Source organism: Lepus europaeus, chromosome 20, assembly GCF_033115175.1.
Source record: "Lepus europaeus isolate LE1 chromosome 20, mLepTim1.pri, whole genome shotgun sequence".
Taxonomy (NCBI): Eukaryota; Metazoa; Chordata; class Mammalia; order Lagomorpha; family Leporidae; genus Lepus; species Lepus europaeus.
This window is the reverse complement of record NC_084846.1, coordinates 61,070,967-61,087,959: the sequence shown is the minus strand read 5'-3', so window position 1 is coordinate 61,087,959 and position 16,993 is coordinate 61,070,967.

Below are 16,993 nucleotides of genomic sequence, written 5' to 3'. Positions count from 1 at the left end.
CATATTTATTTTAATAAAATATGGCTGAAGGACAGCCTTATACGGCTCTAATGTTCAGGTGTAAGTATAGTCAAATCTTGTGACCTTGACTTCCTTTGCTGATTTTTAGCCAAAGTAAGATAAGAAAGTACATGAAGCCAATATTCAGAAAACTCTGTTTAAATATTTTGTTTAAAATAGTTGGTTCTGTGAGGCATACCAACTCTATCATAGAGTCTGTCTTGAAAAATAGTTTCTAAAAAGTTGAAAGCAAGTTACTGCCCTTGGTAATGAAATTCTTTGAAAAGAATAATATTTATGTAATATGCACCATACATATATTATATGATTCACTAGACACAAAGTGGATACTCAAATACTTGCTGATGATTTAATTTATACAATATAGCCAAAAATATACTTTGCAAGAACAGAGAATTCTCTTTGTTAGGAGCCTGCAAAGTTACTCCTCTGTGTTTGACATTAAAGAAAATCAAATCATAACTCCAGAATATTTCATATTTATAATTAAAAACTGGTTTGTTATGTTCACTATAATGCCTTCTTATAATTCCATACAACTTTTTTTAAAACAAAACTATCCCTTCTACTTTTTATAAACTAACTGCACACTAAATCAAAGAAAATTGTGTGTAGCAAATTGTTGCCAATGAAAGCAAAAGGAGGCTCGCTTATCAGAAGATAGCAAATTAACGTTTAGAGTATCTCATTATTGCCACTCAAACACTGTGTCCAGCAGAGCTAAGGGACTTGCATGGAGAACACCAGGGCAGAGACTACTGGGGCAATCTCTCAGCATTCCAAAACCAGTTCTTGGAACTCCTTACTGGCTGTTCTACAGAAAACACCCCAGCTTCTGACACATAAGGTTGGAGAATCCTACATGCATGAGGATTAACTGATAATATAAATGTAAGGTGAAGTCGACTGCTTCTTGATTCCTATCACAACATTGGGCACTGGGCATTAAAAAGAAGTCTGCTCCTCTTTTTTCAAGTAAGTCAATGGGCTAGCAGTTTTGGTGCAAAGTCATGAATTTTCCCTCAGAAATGAGTGGTGTCACTTTGTTAAGTCTCACCTATTTCCTTCCTCTTTTTTTCTCACTTCCTTCCCTTTGTATTACAAAAATAGGTTAAAAAGTGAGTAGTTGTATTGTTTCAACACTGAAATGACAGATATATGAGATAATGCATATGCCAATAGCTAGAGATAGTCACTCCATAGTGTGTATATACATCAAGCTATTGTGCAGCATACAATAAATACATGAGGGTTTATCTGTCAATTATAAATATAATAAAATATTACAGTAGTGAGAAATGAGCACAGTAAACTGCTGTTTTAGAAGTTTATATGTATTATTTTAATATTATGCTTGATACACTTAAATCCATTTATTTGAATGAAAAACTGTATGCTAATTTCTCTCTCTCTTTATTAAAGATTTATTTATTTATTTGAAAGGCAGGACACAGAGAGGCAGAGAGAGAGAGAGAGAGAGGTCTTCCATCTGCTGGTTCACTTGCCATATGGCCGAAAAGATCGAAGCTGAGCTGATGGGAAGCCAGGAACCAGGAGCTTCTTCTGGGTCTCCCACACAGTTGCAGGAGCTCCAGCACTTGGACCATCTTCCACTGCTTTCCCAGGCCATAGCAGAGAGCTGCATGGGAAGTGGAGCAGCTGGAACTCGAATGGGCATCCATATGGGATGCTGGCAGTGCAGGCAGCAGCTTCACCCACTATGTCACGGTGCCAGCCCCACTAGTTTCTCTTGACTACAGAATTATGCATCTACCTTTTCAATAACTTCATGTGGAAGACTTAAGGGCATCTCTAGGTGAATAAGGTCAAAACAGAATTCCCAAGCGTCACCACTCCCACTCCTCATCTCGATAAAAGCGTCATCTACCTGTTCACGTGCTACGGCCAAAATCTAGGAGTTTTCCTTGTTTTTCCCTGTATCTTCTCAACCGTATCATTGGAACCTGACTGTTCAAATTCACCTTTAAAATATATCCCAGATATGTACACTTTGCTTCAGTTCCATTAACAATTTCCAAAGCCATCATCATTTCATGCTGATTTCACCACCATAATTTCATTATTTCATCAATATTCCCTCCTGTCTTATCAAAGAAACCCTCAACCAGGCCTCCTTTCTGTCAATACTTCACCACAGGAAAGGCTGAATCATATTTTGAAGATAAAAACCATGACACTAATCTATTTCACTATCTCCAGTGCTCTTCCTGTGTTTAAAATTCAATCCAAATATATCACACATGTGCATGCCAACCAGATCTGTCCCCTGCCTACCTTCTTGATCTCAATTCACATCACAAGTATTCTGGTCACCAAAGGCTTTCCTGGACACCTTTGAAAAATTGAGGGTTCTTTGGAAGAGATTGTCCTGTACCACAACTGCTCTTTCTTGATCTTCAAAAATGTTTCCTTCTTTACATTCAATCTGAGCTTAGCTGACATTTGCTCAGGAGAGCTTTAGTTGGCCAGGCAATGTAAAGAAACCACCTTGAAACTGCTCCTCCTATCACTGGGCCCTGATTGTCTGTCTACCACTTGCCACACTTGATTAATTGTGGTCTGTTCTTCATCTTTGCCCCTGAGAATGCAATCCCCATTGACAACAGTAAATAATCAATCAATATTGAATGAAAGACTGAAAGGAGGAAGAAAGAAACCATGCTTCCTTTGGTCTTCGAATGGATTTTCTGATCCCTTGAAGGGTAGACGGTGCACTCCTTGCCCCACACCCAGCAGAATGCTTTGCTCGGATTTAGCAATTAATGGATAATTTTGATTACAGCACAGTGTTCCTCTCCCTCGCCTTGATTCTTGGGGAAGGGATTTCCGTGGAGCATGGCTGTCTTGCACTGTGTAACAGGTGTGTTTTTTCCAATTTTACCATGTGCACTGCTGGATCAGGAACAGGTGTGCCACCTCAGATATTTCTACAAGTTGTATATTTAATAGTAAAATAAATATAATGAGATGAGTATTTTATAGTAATGTAAAAATAGTTTTTTATGTTAAGTGACATGTGAATATTTCTGTAATGATTTAGAGACACCATGAATCATTTCATTACAGTCTCCTGTTCTGAATAAAATCCAGCACCTTGCAAGCAGTTCTTCAAAACTAGTTAAGGTGGAGATCAGAGTACTTACTCAGCAAGGACTCATAGAATTTTAGAGCTGGAAGAGAACTTAGGGGTCACTAAGTGGCACGCTTTCTTTCTTTCTTTCTTTCTTTCTTTCTTTCTTTCTTTCTTTCTTACAGGCAGAGTTAGACAATGAGAGAGAGAGAGAGACAGAGAGATAGTTCTTCCTTCTGTTGGTTCACCCTTCAAATGGCTGCTACGGCTGGTGAGCCCGATCCGAAGCCAGGAGCCAGGTGCTTCTCCTGGTCTCCCATGCAGGTGCAGGGCCCAAGCACTTGAGCCATCCTCCACTGCCCTCCCGGGCCACAGCAGAGAGCTGGACTGGAAGAGGAGCAACCGGGACAGAATCCGGCACCCCAACTGGGACTAGAACCCGGAGTGCTGGCGCTGCAGGTGGAGGATTAGCCAAGTGAGCCGTGGCGCCGGCAATTTATTTCTTATATCAAGAAATTGAGGGCATAGAAAGTCACTGACTTGCCTACTTTCTTTTGAGTACATTTAGTAATCTCTTGCAATCTCGATAGCTACATTTATGAAAATCCTGTGGCTATCATAGCCATGATTAGAAAAATAGCTGATTCAAAAAGGAAAAGTAAGATACAAATAATAAAACTGACCATTCACAGTAGCTCATCAGCATCATGGTGTAAACCAGCCACTACAGTAGCTTACCTGTCTCAAGTTTTGCCTCCTTTGGTCTCCAACAGAATCCCCCGATCTTCTAAGGTGGAGCCTAACACACTTTTCCCACGAACATTTGGCCAGTTTCCATGTTTGAAGATCATATCTGACTGGCTTTTGGATTTGTCCACCTTGGGTTCCCCCATTAGTTTTTCCTTTTGCTATGGGCCACATTTGTAGTCTTTAAAAAGTACCAACACATTATATGGATATAATTAATGTTCTTATCTGGACCTCAACTTCTGTTATTTCAAGGAAGGATCTTCTCTTCCAAAGAAATCTCAAAAATTAACCCACATGACCAAGGAAGCAAATATTATCGTGGTGGTTTACTGGCTAAGGAACTGGGTAAAATCACTAGGAAAAGCCCAGATATTTCAGAATTATGACAAAGAATTATACAACCAAGTTTTCTCAAACCACCTATTGAGGAGAGGAACAATCTATGGGTGCATACAGGTGAGTAGGCTATAGCACACAGTCATTCAGACACTCTGCCCCATGCTCTTCCTGATGTGTCTTTACATTCTAGCTTAATAAAGTTTATTTTAGTTAAAGTTTATTATTAACGTTGCTGATAGGCACTGGATTCCCAGTTCAGGGAAGTGGGGTGCTGCCTGTGTTTTACCCTCCATCTGGTTTTCTCCCTTCCACCCTTCCTTGCTTGTTGTCTGGTCCAAAAAATTTGCTCACACTGTTGTTTAACTGAAAATAAGCAATTTTGGAGCTTAAGTGGCAGAAAATGGTTCAGTGTGTGCTCAATAAATCAGTTTACTTAGAAAGATAAGGGAGAAATGCCAGGGAATATATTGGACTTGAGATAGTCCCTGGAAGTGCGGTCAGGAAATGTCATTAAACCAGGAAAAGGATGATGCCTCAGCTTTCATGCCAGGTGAGTCAGGACAGGTGCAGTAAATCACACGAACGCGGCTGCTGAGCCGAGGCAGTCTCTTCCCGGCCTGGCTCGGGTACAGTCACGCAAAGGCAAAGACAGCTAAGGTGGTCCTACCTGCTTTCAAGGCAGAAACTGTGTTAAAACTAGGTGTGTCTCCAGTTAAATAAAAACCACTAACTATGATAACAATTTAGAAACTGTATCTATGCATTATAAATTATTAAAAAGAATGTCAAGATAATCTTTCATGAATTGAATGGAAACTATTCAGGCCCTTATCAGCCATCCCTGTAAAATCTTGTCTTGTAGTGCTATGTAATCTACAAGACTGAGCGGTATAGGATTTCTATTACAACAGAAAAAAACATGTTTTTCAAGAGTGGGGGTAAACTTTACATTTTACTCTCAGCCATAGCCAACTGCCAAAGTATTTATTTATATTCTTAAATATGAATATTTACCTTGCACTTATTTGGGGAAAACCAAATTTTACATTTTGGTTTGAAATAGTTTTCTTTCTCCTAACTTAAACACGCACACACAGACACACACATACACAGACACACACAGACACACACACCCCTCTCGGATTGAGAAGAGTTGGAAAGGGGAGTCATTCATTGGTCACTGCATTAGGCCGTATTCCTGCTTTTTTTTACAGTTGCCAGTGCAGACCCTGAAGGCCAAAAGGGAGGCTTACCTGTCGATTAATGTTTTCCTTTCACAAGCCACGGTCGGCTCGTGACGCAGAGAGGAGCTGGGGGCCAGTGTCCTCCAGGTCTAAGCTATTTACAGCTTCCCTTCCTGCCTCTTCTGATATATTTGGAAGCAAAAGGCACAAAGAATCCATGTCACAAGCTATTCTGTGCCTGTCATGGTGGCGTCCTCAGTCAGTGGGGCCAGAATTAGATAATAGTCTCATTCTCTATCCTGTAATTTGGATCTACTAAAATAAAATTTACAAAGTCAAAAATAAATTTGTCATTAACACAGAGAAAATGTCATTACATAATGCACCTTAAGAACACCCAAATACAACAATTAAAGAATGAAATACAGTGACTGAGAGAGGAAAAAATGGCTTAAAAATGCAATGAGTTGAATGGAAATACTTTAGTCATTAACCTGATGTCACTATTTACACCTAAAATCTTTTAACCTTATAGATCAATTTCTTTGTTAAAAATATTTATTTTGTTTTATTTGAAATGCAGATTCAGAGAAAAATAGAGAAAAAGAGAAAGAGAGAAAGAGAGACTCTTGCATCTGCTGTTTCACTCCCCAAATGGCTGCAATGGCCCAAGCTGGGCCAAGCCAAAGCTTTATGTACATCTTCCACATGGGTTCAGGGGCCAAAAGACAAGTCCATCTTCTGCTGCTTTTCCAGGCACATTAGCAGAGAGCTGGATTGGAAGTCGAGCAGCTGGGACTCAAACCAATGCCTATATAGGGTGCTGGGCATCACAGACAGCGGCTTAATCTGCGATGCCACAACCAGCCTCTGGATCCATTTCTTTTTTTTTTATTTTTATTTGACAAGTAGAGTTATAGACAGTGAGAGAGAGAGAGAGAGAAAGGTCTTTCTTCCATTAGTTCACTCTCCTAATGGCCGCTACGGCCAGCGCTGCGCCAATCTGAAGCCAGGAGCCAGGTGCTTCCTCCTGGTCTCACATGCGGGTGCAGGGCCCAAGCACTTGGGCCATCCTCCGCTGCCCTCCCGAGCAGAGAGCTGGACTGGAAGAGGAGCAACCGGGACTAGTACCTAGTGCCCCAACTGGGATTAGAACCTGGTGTGCCGGCGCCGCAGGCAGAGGATTAGACAAGTGAGCCGCGGCGCTGGCCCTGGATCCATTTCTTAAATTGCAGTTATATAATTTAATTTAGTATACTTTTCCAGACAACTCGTTGGCAAGAGGTTTCAGGTAAGAAATAGGTCGCAATCCATTGCCAATTGTGGCGCCTCAGAATCAGATAAAACCTCATAAAATTACATAACAGAACAGGATTAGATTTAAATAAAATTTAAATGCTGTATTTTAAAAATGAAATATATTTGCTAGCACTTAACAATTCTTTTGTGTGAACGATGAATTATGTTCACAATAATGTTTTAATTACATTTTAAAAAGGTGAATATCTTTAAAAAATTAATATGAAGAACAAGAGGATGTTCTAAAATTACAGAGCCAGGACTAAAATAAGAAAATACAAGCCTTCTTACATGGATAGTGCCCTGATTCTGGAAATTAAAAAATACCAGTCTATCAGTAGTCTACCAGTAGTTTTTCATAAAGCTGGTAATGAGTCAGAAGCTCAAAGATTGTAACATCTTTCAGCACTGAAACAGAAGAATGTAAATTATGTTCTGAATGTAGAAACGGGAAGTTAAACAAATGACTGCTAACAGATCCTAAACTATAGTATGTACTCAAAGTTCCAACTGTGTACCTCAACAATTTACTGTATTATTTTAAAGATAGAATATACTTTACAGGAAATAAATAAGATCCTGAACCATGAATTTTAGGCAGGGTTAATCTGGTAAATATTTAAGATGTAGTTATTCAGGGATAAAGTGTCCCTGATCATTTACTGGTTTCTCCCAAAAGGGCCACTTGAAGACAGTCAGAGGGCAGATTTGTTTGTTATTCATTTGAGGAGCAGAGCAGACAAAGAGTACACAGGGGGAGAGAGAGCTCTTGTCCACTGGAGTACTGCCCAAATGCCGAATGACCACAACAGCTGTGGCTGGGCTAACGCCAGAGCTAGAAACCAGAAATTCAGTTCAGGTACACCATATGGGTTGCAGGAACCCCATCGCTTGAGTCATCACAACTGCTTCTCATGGTGCACATCAGCAGGTGGCTGAAATCAGGAGCAGAGCCAGGAGTTGAACTCGGCACTGTGGTATGGAGTGGGGCATCCCAACCAGTGTCCTAACTGCTCTACCAGACGCCCACCCTGGCGTGGCGTCTTTGAGTGTGGAGTTGGATGGAGACATGTGCTGTGTCATGGCTCTCAAGAGCAGATGTGAGTGTGCTCCAGAGACAACTGGATTTTAGTTCATTTTTCAGTTTTTTTTTTTTATTCCTGGAATATCTTACTAGTAGGCCCAAGAAACTAGTGCATTGAGGGGATTTCTGCCTGATTTTGTGAATTATAGTTTATTTAGGAAGAGATGACCAATACTTATTGCACTAGTTTTCATGTCACAAAGTGATTAAGACAGCAAATTTTGTAGATGATTGAGATGCAGAGTGGCCTCCTGAAATTCTAATGCGCTCATTAGAAACTTTTAACCCAAGACTCTGTTTGCATAGTCAGAGAAGTGGTGCCCAGGAAGGAAGAAGGCTTCCGGGCTCCATCTGGATGCTCCCGTTGTACTCATCCCAAAGTACCAGTTTCTCTCTTTCTTTCTTTCTCTCTTTCTAAAAATTTATTTGTGTATTTGAAAGGCAGAGTTACAGAGAGGCAGAAGCAGAGAGAATGAGGTCTTCCATCTACTGGTTCACTCCCCAAATGGTCACAATGGCTGGAGCTGGGCTGATCTGAAGCCAGGACCCAGGAGCTTCTTCCAGGTCTTCCACATGGGTGCAGGCACCCAAGGACGTGGGCCATCTTCTGCTGCTTTCCCAGACCATAGCAGAGAGCTGGATCAGAAGTGGAGCAGCTGGGACTCGAACAGGTGCCCATATGGGATGCCGGCACTGCAAGCAGCGGCTTTACCCACTATGCCGCAGTGCCAGCTCCACCAGTACTTTCTAGACTCTGTATTTGACCTTTAAATCATGTAATTCTGGACACCCAGAACCTCAAATCCAAATTCAAGACCCGGTTTAAATAACTCCATGGCATCCTGTGGTGTGGCGTTTTGTTTTTCTCCTTAGCCTTGTTTATTTTGCCTGTGATTTATTTGTAATTTTTTCTGACTTATTGTTTTATATGGTATACATAAAAGCCCCTACCATCACTTTGACAATAGAGAAATAAAAATATACAAATATATTGACAACACTTCTTACACAATTGAGTTTATTATTTGTGGATTCTGTATTTGCAAAATTCATTTATTCACTACAAGTTAAGGTATCGGTAATTCCCATCAAGACTGCCACTTTCAGGCAGTTAGTTGAGAGCTCACTTGTTCCCAGAACAAACGGAACACGTGACACTCCGCCTTCTAGCTCCAGGTCTCGGACTGTGGATGTACCTTCCTTTTATGAAGTCTCTTTAGTACTGCATTCTTCACCTTCTTATTCTTCCCACTGAGAATGAATTTCATAGCTTCAAGTGGCCAACCAGGTTTGTGCTGGAGTGCCTGCTAGTGTTTTGAAGTGTGGGAAGACTGTGATGTGTTGCACTGAGAACATGCAAGCTCAGCTCTGCTCCGGCAGGACCTCTGGTGCTGTCCTTGGCTCTGAGGTAAATAGCAATGAATTGGCAGCAGAGTACCTGCAGCCATGAGTGCCTGGATCCTTCCTGAACAAGGTTTGTGTTGTTGAATCTGCATTTAAATGTGATATAGAGAGTTATCTCAAGTTACAGTCTCACTGTTGTGGGAGCTACCCTTTTCACGATGGTAATCTTCCTATTTGGGAACACTGAAATTAAAACAAGAGTTGCTATGAAGCAATAGCAAATGTCTTTCTTCTGTGTCTGTAGCTTCAAACCAAAAGACCTGGCCCGATTCATTTCTAGCACACGTAGTTTTCAATGGATTAGGTTTTATCCTCGATTGAGATAAACGTTCTCCTCAAGTCTGAAACCGTTCCATTTGTTTCTTATTTTCTTCATCACATTGTAACTATCCAGAAGAATGGTGTCTTCAATTATTGTGCTTTGTACCCAGGAGAATCAGCAAGGGAGTAGACACTACCAAGACAAAGGGGGTTGGGGAAGAATGTCTTTGAATTCAAATTTCAGTCACATTGTTGTTTTAATCATGAGATTAAAGATGTGAACAAATAAAACCCAATGTGGGGCCTGGAGACGGTAAGAAGGGGGTGTTTTGCACATGTTGCAGAGTTACTGAATATTACAAGAGGATATACCAAGAAGCTATGCCTATTATCTCTGTTTGAATGCCTCCAAAGCAGCATTACCCAGACATATGGAACAGGTTTTTCTCTTCCCTGAAAGAAATTAAAATGCAAAGACAGGAAGTAGAACCAGCAGACAGAGAATTCATTTATTACACGGCTCCTGTGTGCCACATTGCTCAGGGAATGAGGCCGGGCAGAAACCCATGCAAAAGAGGCTTCTCTGGCCGACTCCACCATATGCTCACAGTCCCCAGAGCTGAACTCTCAAAAACGCAATCAAGTTCTCTTTACTTAGTCCAAGAAGTTTAATATAACTCTAACCGCACTTCTTATAGTTAAACATGTTCAAGGAGCTCAATTCTCCACTAAAAAGAGTTCAGAACACTCCGTAAGTCCCAAACTGGTGAAAATTATTACCACCCTTTAATTTTTTTTTTTAATTTCATCTAGTGCCCTGGGGTGCATTCTGGGTTGATTTCCAAGGTTGGATGAGGATCAAAAATCATTTTCAATGGCTGTCTTTTCTCAACAGAAAACACAGAAGCAGATCAACTGTTTTTACCTCTAAGACTCATTATGAGCAACATATTCTCTGCAGCAATCTCTCCTTTACTTATACAAAAAGAACCGGTGCAACATCAAGATGAAAAGTATGACGGGTTGCTTCACAGCAGAAGAAAAATCAAAGGCAGTTAGTAGTCACTTAGGTTCTCCCCAAGAAAACTGAGTCCTGAGTCTCCCCGCCCCGTCGCCCTCTCGCCCTCCATCCACTCACCCTTGGTTGTTGTCCCCACATTTTCCTTCCTGGCAAGCTCCTGTATCAGCACCAAGAGGCAAATGAGACACGGAAAGTAGAGTGTCTTTGATTGGAATTTCACGTTGTTGCTCCAATCATGAGCTGGAAGAGGCACACAAGCCCCAGGGTGGGCCTGGAGACGGGGAGAAGGGATGTGTGGCAGATGTCTGGAAACTGCCCGAGATCCGCTAGTGACTGGAACCTCACGCACTAAGCCCCGACCCCTTAGGGCTTGTGCTTATCATACATGCATTGCACTGGCAGCGAGATTTTTGCTGAAATGAAACAAATGCAGTCTCCAGTGGGTCACATCAACCATTGCCCCGCTTTTTATTTGTGCAAAAAGGAAGATAACCCCTGAGATAGGGTGTTATTATTATTTGAAATAAAAGTAACCCAGAGCTGTTTATAGCATGGTTGTTGGTGGTGGAACTTGGCATCTTTAGCTTATCCTTAGTTACAGAAACTGATGGCAAACGTGGGAGCAAGGGACGAATGTTAAACACCGCACTACTGCCTCTGTGCTGCAGAAACCGAGATCATACCCTGTGCGGCTGCGCCTGAAGAAGAGGGAATGTGGATTGGCTGGTGAGAGGATTAATGAGTACTGTTAATCTGTACTCCCTGTTATTAAAGTTGGAGCGGTAATTGTGTGTTTTAAATCACAGGAATTTTGTGAGAAATAAATGAGACAATACGTCACAAGCCCTTTGCATCAATTAAAACAAATTACACAATTGCTTGTTATCAAGAGAAATCGGAAAGATCATAGCAGAGCAGGAATTTGGAAAATGGAACTCACAGCTGAATTCATTTTGGTGCAAAAACCTTGACATCCATGCGTATTGGAAATCTTCAAAAATATGGAAAATGCATATTTTGAAAAAAACTATGCATGGGTTAAAAAACATTTTGCAGCAAAATGAGCTCATCTTTTAATTCCATTTTCCATGCACTTTTTTGAAGTACCCTCATATTCATCAGTTTTCTTTTTCTTCTTTCAGGTTTGTGGATGATACAATTCTTTTGGATTATACATGAGGTTAAATCACATATTATTTCATGAAGTTCTGAGGAGGAAGCTGGAAGAATTACATTTATATGGGCCAATGTACTGCATATTTGAGAAAGAGTGGATGCTGACCCCATCAGTAATAGCTATAAATTCCATTTATTATGGGGATCCAGAGGTACCAGACATTGCCCACAAAGGACCAGGTAATTAATGATTCAGGCTTTGTGAGGCAAACAGTCACTGTGACAACCATTCACCTCTGCCAGGACAGTACGTAGCTATTAAGAATATAATATCCATTATATGATGCCTGCTTTTCAATACATTTTTTAAAAAGCTGTCTAGATTTGGGCCGTGGATCATAGTTCACCAAGCCCTGGTCCTGAGCAAGGGCAATAGCATGATTCTGGTCATTCTAAGATGGTGAAATGCAAAGGACCATCCTGGGCTGGCGTAATTTGAAATTCTTTAAGGAAGCGAGAGCTTGTTTATTTGTGCACCACATCTGCTGGGCACTACCTAGGGGCAGATACTGCACTGTTACCTTTGTTAAAAAGACTTGCAGAGTGAGAGCTCTGGCTTCTGAGGAGCAGGCATGGGTTGCACATGACTGGTTTTTATACTTCAATAAAGCTCAAATGGAGCAGAAGAAAAATCTTAAAGACCTAATTAGAAGCAGGAAAGGGTTGGAGAGTCTCTAGTTGAGAGACACTTAACTAATTAGGACCATCTAATCTGAAACGAATAAGGAAGAGGTGATATATCTTAGCTTATTAGAATTAACCTTATGGATGCTAATATGTTGCATGTCATTATTTATATTGTCAAGGTAGCCTGCAGAATCGCTTCTATTTAATGCTTTTGTGACTGCTAAGAAAGACATACAAATAATAATTCTGCAGGAGCAGAAGTGAAAATTCTTTCTACTGTAGATATCCAGATTTTTTTTTTTTTTATTGACAGGCAGAGTTAGACAGTGAGAGAGAGAGACAGAGAGAAAAGTCTTCCTTCCGTTGGTTCATTCCCCAAATGGCTGCTACGGCCGGCGCTGCGCCAATCCAAAGCCAGCAACCAGGTGCATCCTCCACTGCCTTCCCGGGCCACAGAAGAGAGCTGGACTGGAAGAGGAGCAACTGGGACAGAACAAGTGCCCCAACCGAGACTAGAACCTGGGGTACCTGCGCTGCAGGTGGACAATTAGCCCAGTGAGCTGTGGTGCCAGCCGATATCTAGATGTTTAACAGCTCATTTTTTTCTGTTATGATCCAGATTTTTCCTATACAGTATGTAGTTTTTGGATTCCTATGATCCTAGATGAGGCATAAGTCTCCTTTCAATATCATACCATGTATTTTCATCTTTTCATTCTTCATAATTATTATTCCACTCAACTTTAAAATTCTGCCCTGGTAGTTCTGAATTTCCACTATGGAGTGTACATTTAATATCTTCCTAGTTTTTTAAATATTTAATTAATTTGTTTGAGAGGTAGAGTTACAGACAGAGAGAAAGGTCTTCCATTCACTGGTTCAGTCTCCAAATGGCTGTAACCGCAGGAGCTTAGCTGATCTGAAGCTAGGAGCCAGGAGCGCCTGTCAAGTCTTCCAGGTGGGTACAGGGGCCAAAGCACTTGGGCCATCTTCTGCTGATTTCCCAGGCCATAGCAGAGAGCTAGATCTGAAGAAGAGTAGCCGAGACTAGAACTGGTGCCCATATGGGATGCAGGTGCTGCAGGTGGAGGCTTAGCCCTCTATGCCACAGTGCTGACCCTCTAGTGTATTTTTTTTTTTAAACAAAGACTTCTCTCTACAGAGCTCTAAATCTTTTTCAACCAGCTAATGCGACTCCCCTTGACTAGCCCACAAATATCCCAGATTTAACATGTCCTGGAAACAAATTATCTTTATTCCTTCTCAAAGCCCTTATTCACCATTTCTAAAAGGTTTATTTATTTATTTAATCGAAAGGCAGCAATACAGAGAGAAAGAGAAACAGGGAGCATGAGAAGAGAGAAAGAGAGAGAAAGAGAGTTCTTCCATCCACTGGTTCACTCCCCAATGGCCACAATGGTCGAAACTGGGCTGGGCTGAAGCCAGGAGCCAGGAACTTCTTCCAGGTCTCCCACATGGGTGCAGGGGTCCAAGTGCTTGGTCCAAACTGCACTATTCTCCCAGACCATTAGCAAGGAGTTGGATAAGAAGTGGAGCAACTGGGACTCAAACTAGCACCCATATGGGATGCCGACATCCCAGGCAGAGGCTTTACCTGCCATGACACAACTCCTGCCGCCCCCCCCCCTTTTTTTTTTGTCTGCTATGCATCCTGTACTCATGTTTTCAAATGGTACGAATACAAAGATTACTAACCAAACTCTCAATACAAGAACCTGTGAGTTACTTTGTATTCTTTCTTCTCTGATTCCCAAAACAAATGCCTGTGTTACAGTTTCCTGTCACTTCTTCCCCTTGGGTCCAGTCCTTGTTGTAGTGGTTGTCACAGAAACCCATTGCTGGCCTCCCCATCTTCAATCTACCTTCTTTTGTGCTGAGAATTGGTCATTCCACACACAGACCGATTTTATCACTCCTGATTCTAGGTCTTTATTTATTTATTTTTGTTTTAATATTTATTTATTTGAAAGTCAGAGTTACACAGAGAGGAGAGGTAGAGAGAGAGAGAGAGGTCTTCCATCCAATGGTTCACTCCCCATATGGCCACAATGGCCGGGCCAATCCGAAGCCAGGAGCCAGGAGCTTCTTCTGGGTCTCCCATGCAGGTGCAGGGGCCCAAGGACTTGGGCCATCTTCTACTGCTTTCCCAGGCCATAGCAGAGAGCTGGATTGGAAGTGGAGCAGCCGGGTCTTGAACTGGCACCCACATGGGATGCCGGTGCTTCAGGCCAGGGTGTTAACCCACTGAGCCAGAGCGCCAACCCCATCAAGATCATTATTGACTTCCCATAATAACTGTGACCCCAATGTGAGCAGCAGAGACCTGACTTCATATGGCTTCCAACAGATGAGACATGGGATAGCCTATCAAGAAGGAGGTTATGGGACCAACAAAATCCCCAGAGTAAATGATGTTTCCAAGTCTCTTGTCTCTTTATTGGTCTCTCTCTCTCTCGTTTATTTTACCTTAAAAAAAAAACAAAAAAAAAACAAAACCCTTTCAAACAGTTATTCAGTTAAAGAATTTAATGATTTAGAGCTCAGCTAAAAGTGACAGGATTTAATACATAATACATCAAAGGATTATGTATTAAAATTATTCTCTTGCTTTCTCAGTCTTACTCATTCTCTCAGTCCTTCTCTATTATTAACACGTCTTAAGCAGATCACTAAGTGCTTATTAGGAAAGCTAAGTGTCCATCTAAGTATCTTGCAATAAAAGTGCATAAAGAATGAAGCCAAGATATTCAACGTCAGAAAAGGAACGTTAAACTCAAGGTCCAGTTCACAGATTTATCCGTGCTGCACTAAATCCGATGTTGCTCAGACAAGCTAGCCAACACTCCATTGATTTTTTTTTTTGTTATTTTCAGGTATGTTTAAGTGGATTACTGCATATCATTTATTTCACCAATTAGGTTGTTCTAGTTCATTTTGGTTGTTCTTGTTTTTGGTGTTGAGCAAGCAGGTTAACATATATCACAACTTTCTTCAATCATTTTTTATTAAATAAGAATATAAAAGAAGATTACTAACAACAGCACAGGGAAAGTATTGAATATGAGAAATGCAAAATTCTGAATATGTTTGCTGAATATGAGCATGTATACACAAACATACTGGAAATTAATACCATGCATTAGTGCTAAATTCATAATTTCCAAGTATTCTGAAAAGCAGTATGCTTTGAGAAAGCTAATTTTTATGGGAAATCAGTACATTAATGGTGGCAAAAATTACAGTGTTTAATTATAAACTGCAAGTCCAAAATGTCATTTGTTGCTGATTTAGTATGCCTCTCACTGAGGTCCGCAGGGGTCTCACAGGTCACGCTAATACATGCTACCGAGGACAATATAAGGAAAGGGTGAGCTCCAGCCTGGGGCCATCCTCAGGGAACCACAGAAGTGTCAATCCACACTTACACAGAGAGTTCCAGAGTTTGGGAGTGAAGTTTCCATGTACCAGTTGAAACAAGATGTTGAGTTGTCTGTCACCCAGCACAGGGCCTGCACACCTCTCTGGGCTGGGTCTCTGCCCCGATTGAGACACGAGAGCAAGGCCGATTATTAGTAGATGATATGCACTGGTTCCCACGGCAATTTATATTTATGGACAGGGTTGTGTTTTTTTTGTTTTTTGTTTTTTGTTTTTTCATTTCTCTTCTCACTGAATCTTGGAACACTTAAATCCAGACAATAGTGATCATCAGTTACAGCTGTCTGAAATCCAGGACTCCCTGACAATACTTAAAAACTTTTCATGTGCATGTACAGATGCTCAGAGACACCGCAGTTGGCTCTTCATGACCATAGGTGCAGAAGGTCTACCTCTTCCTGCATACGGGCGACATCATTGCTCCTACAGGGCAGGGCAGGATCTGTTACTTAGACATTAGTGTCTGCTCACATTAAAACAGAATTCAGGCTGAATCTCTAATAAGTATCTAATGCTACATAAAGATTTTACCACACCAAGCCCTGATTATTTACCTTGATTATTCCATTGGTATCTTACTGCCATTTCTCTGAAGACTTGAGCAAAGGCAAGGAAACGTAAACATATTTACTGTCTGTCATTATATCTTTCTGATTATGTTTATATTTAATATCATAATGTGGGCAGATCATTGTAGAAATAATACACTAATATTTGCCAAGATTGGGTATGAAAATCATGTTGAACCAGGCCACAGGATAATCAAATTATTTAATAGGAAATTGTGATCAACTCAGAAAATTTTACATTTAGTTGAAAGTATTTATATGGTAAAAAACCAGGAAGGCTACCAGGTGAATCTAAAACACTGGCTGTGAACTTGAGAAATTCAAAATTAATAGCACAGAATTCACGAAACCTTGGGTAATGGTGGAAATGCAACACGACATTAGGAAAGCTGCTGTTTTCAAGCAAACTCTTGGAAAATGATAATTGCCAGGTGTAATATCAAGGATTTTGAAATCCTCAGATTTGAATTTTATTAATTACATTCAAATAATATGTGTGTGTGTGTGTGTGTAGAGAGAGAGAGAGAGAGAAGGGGAGAGAGAGGGAGGACATACTCAAAAGTGTATTTAAAACACTGTCTCGTTTTGACACTTAGGAAAGACCAGCAGATTCACGTCTCCAGGATTTACTGACGTGGGCCATTTAAGTCGTTTTGTTCGGGGGAGGCTTTAAAGTAAATCGCTCTGAGTGTAAACACATTAAATGTA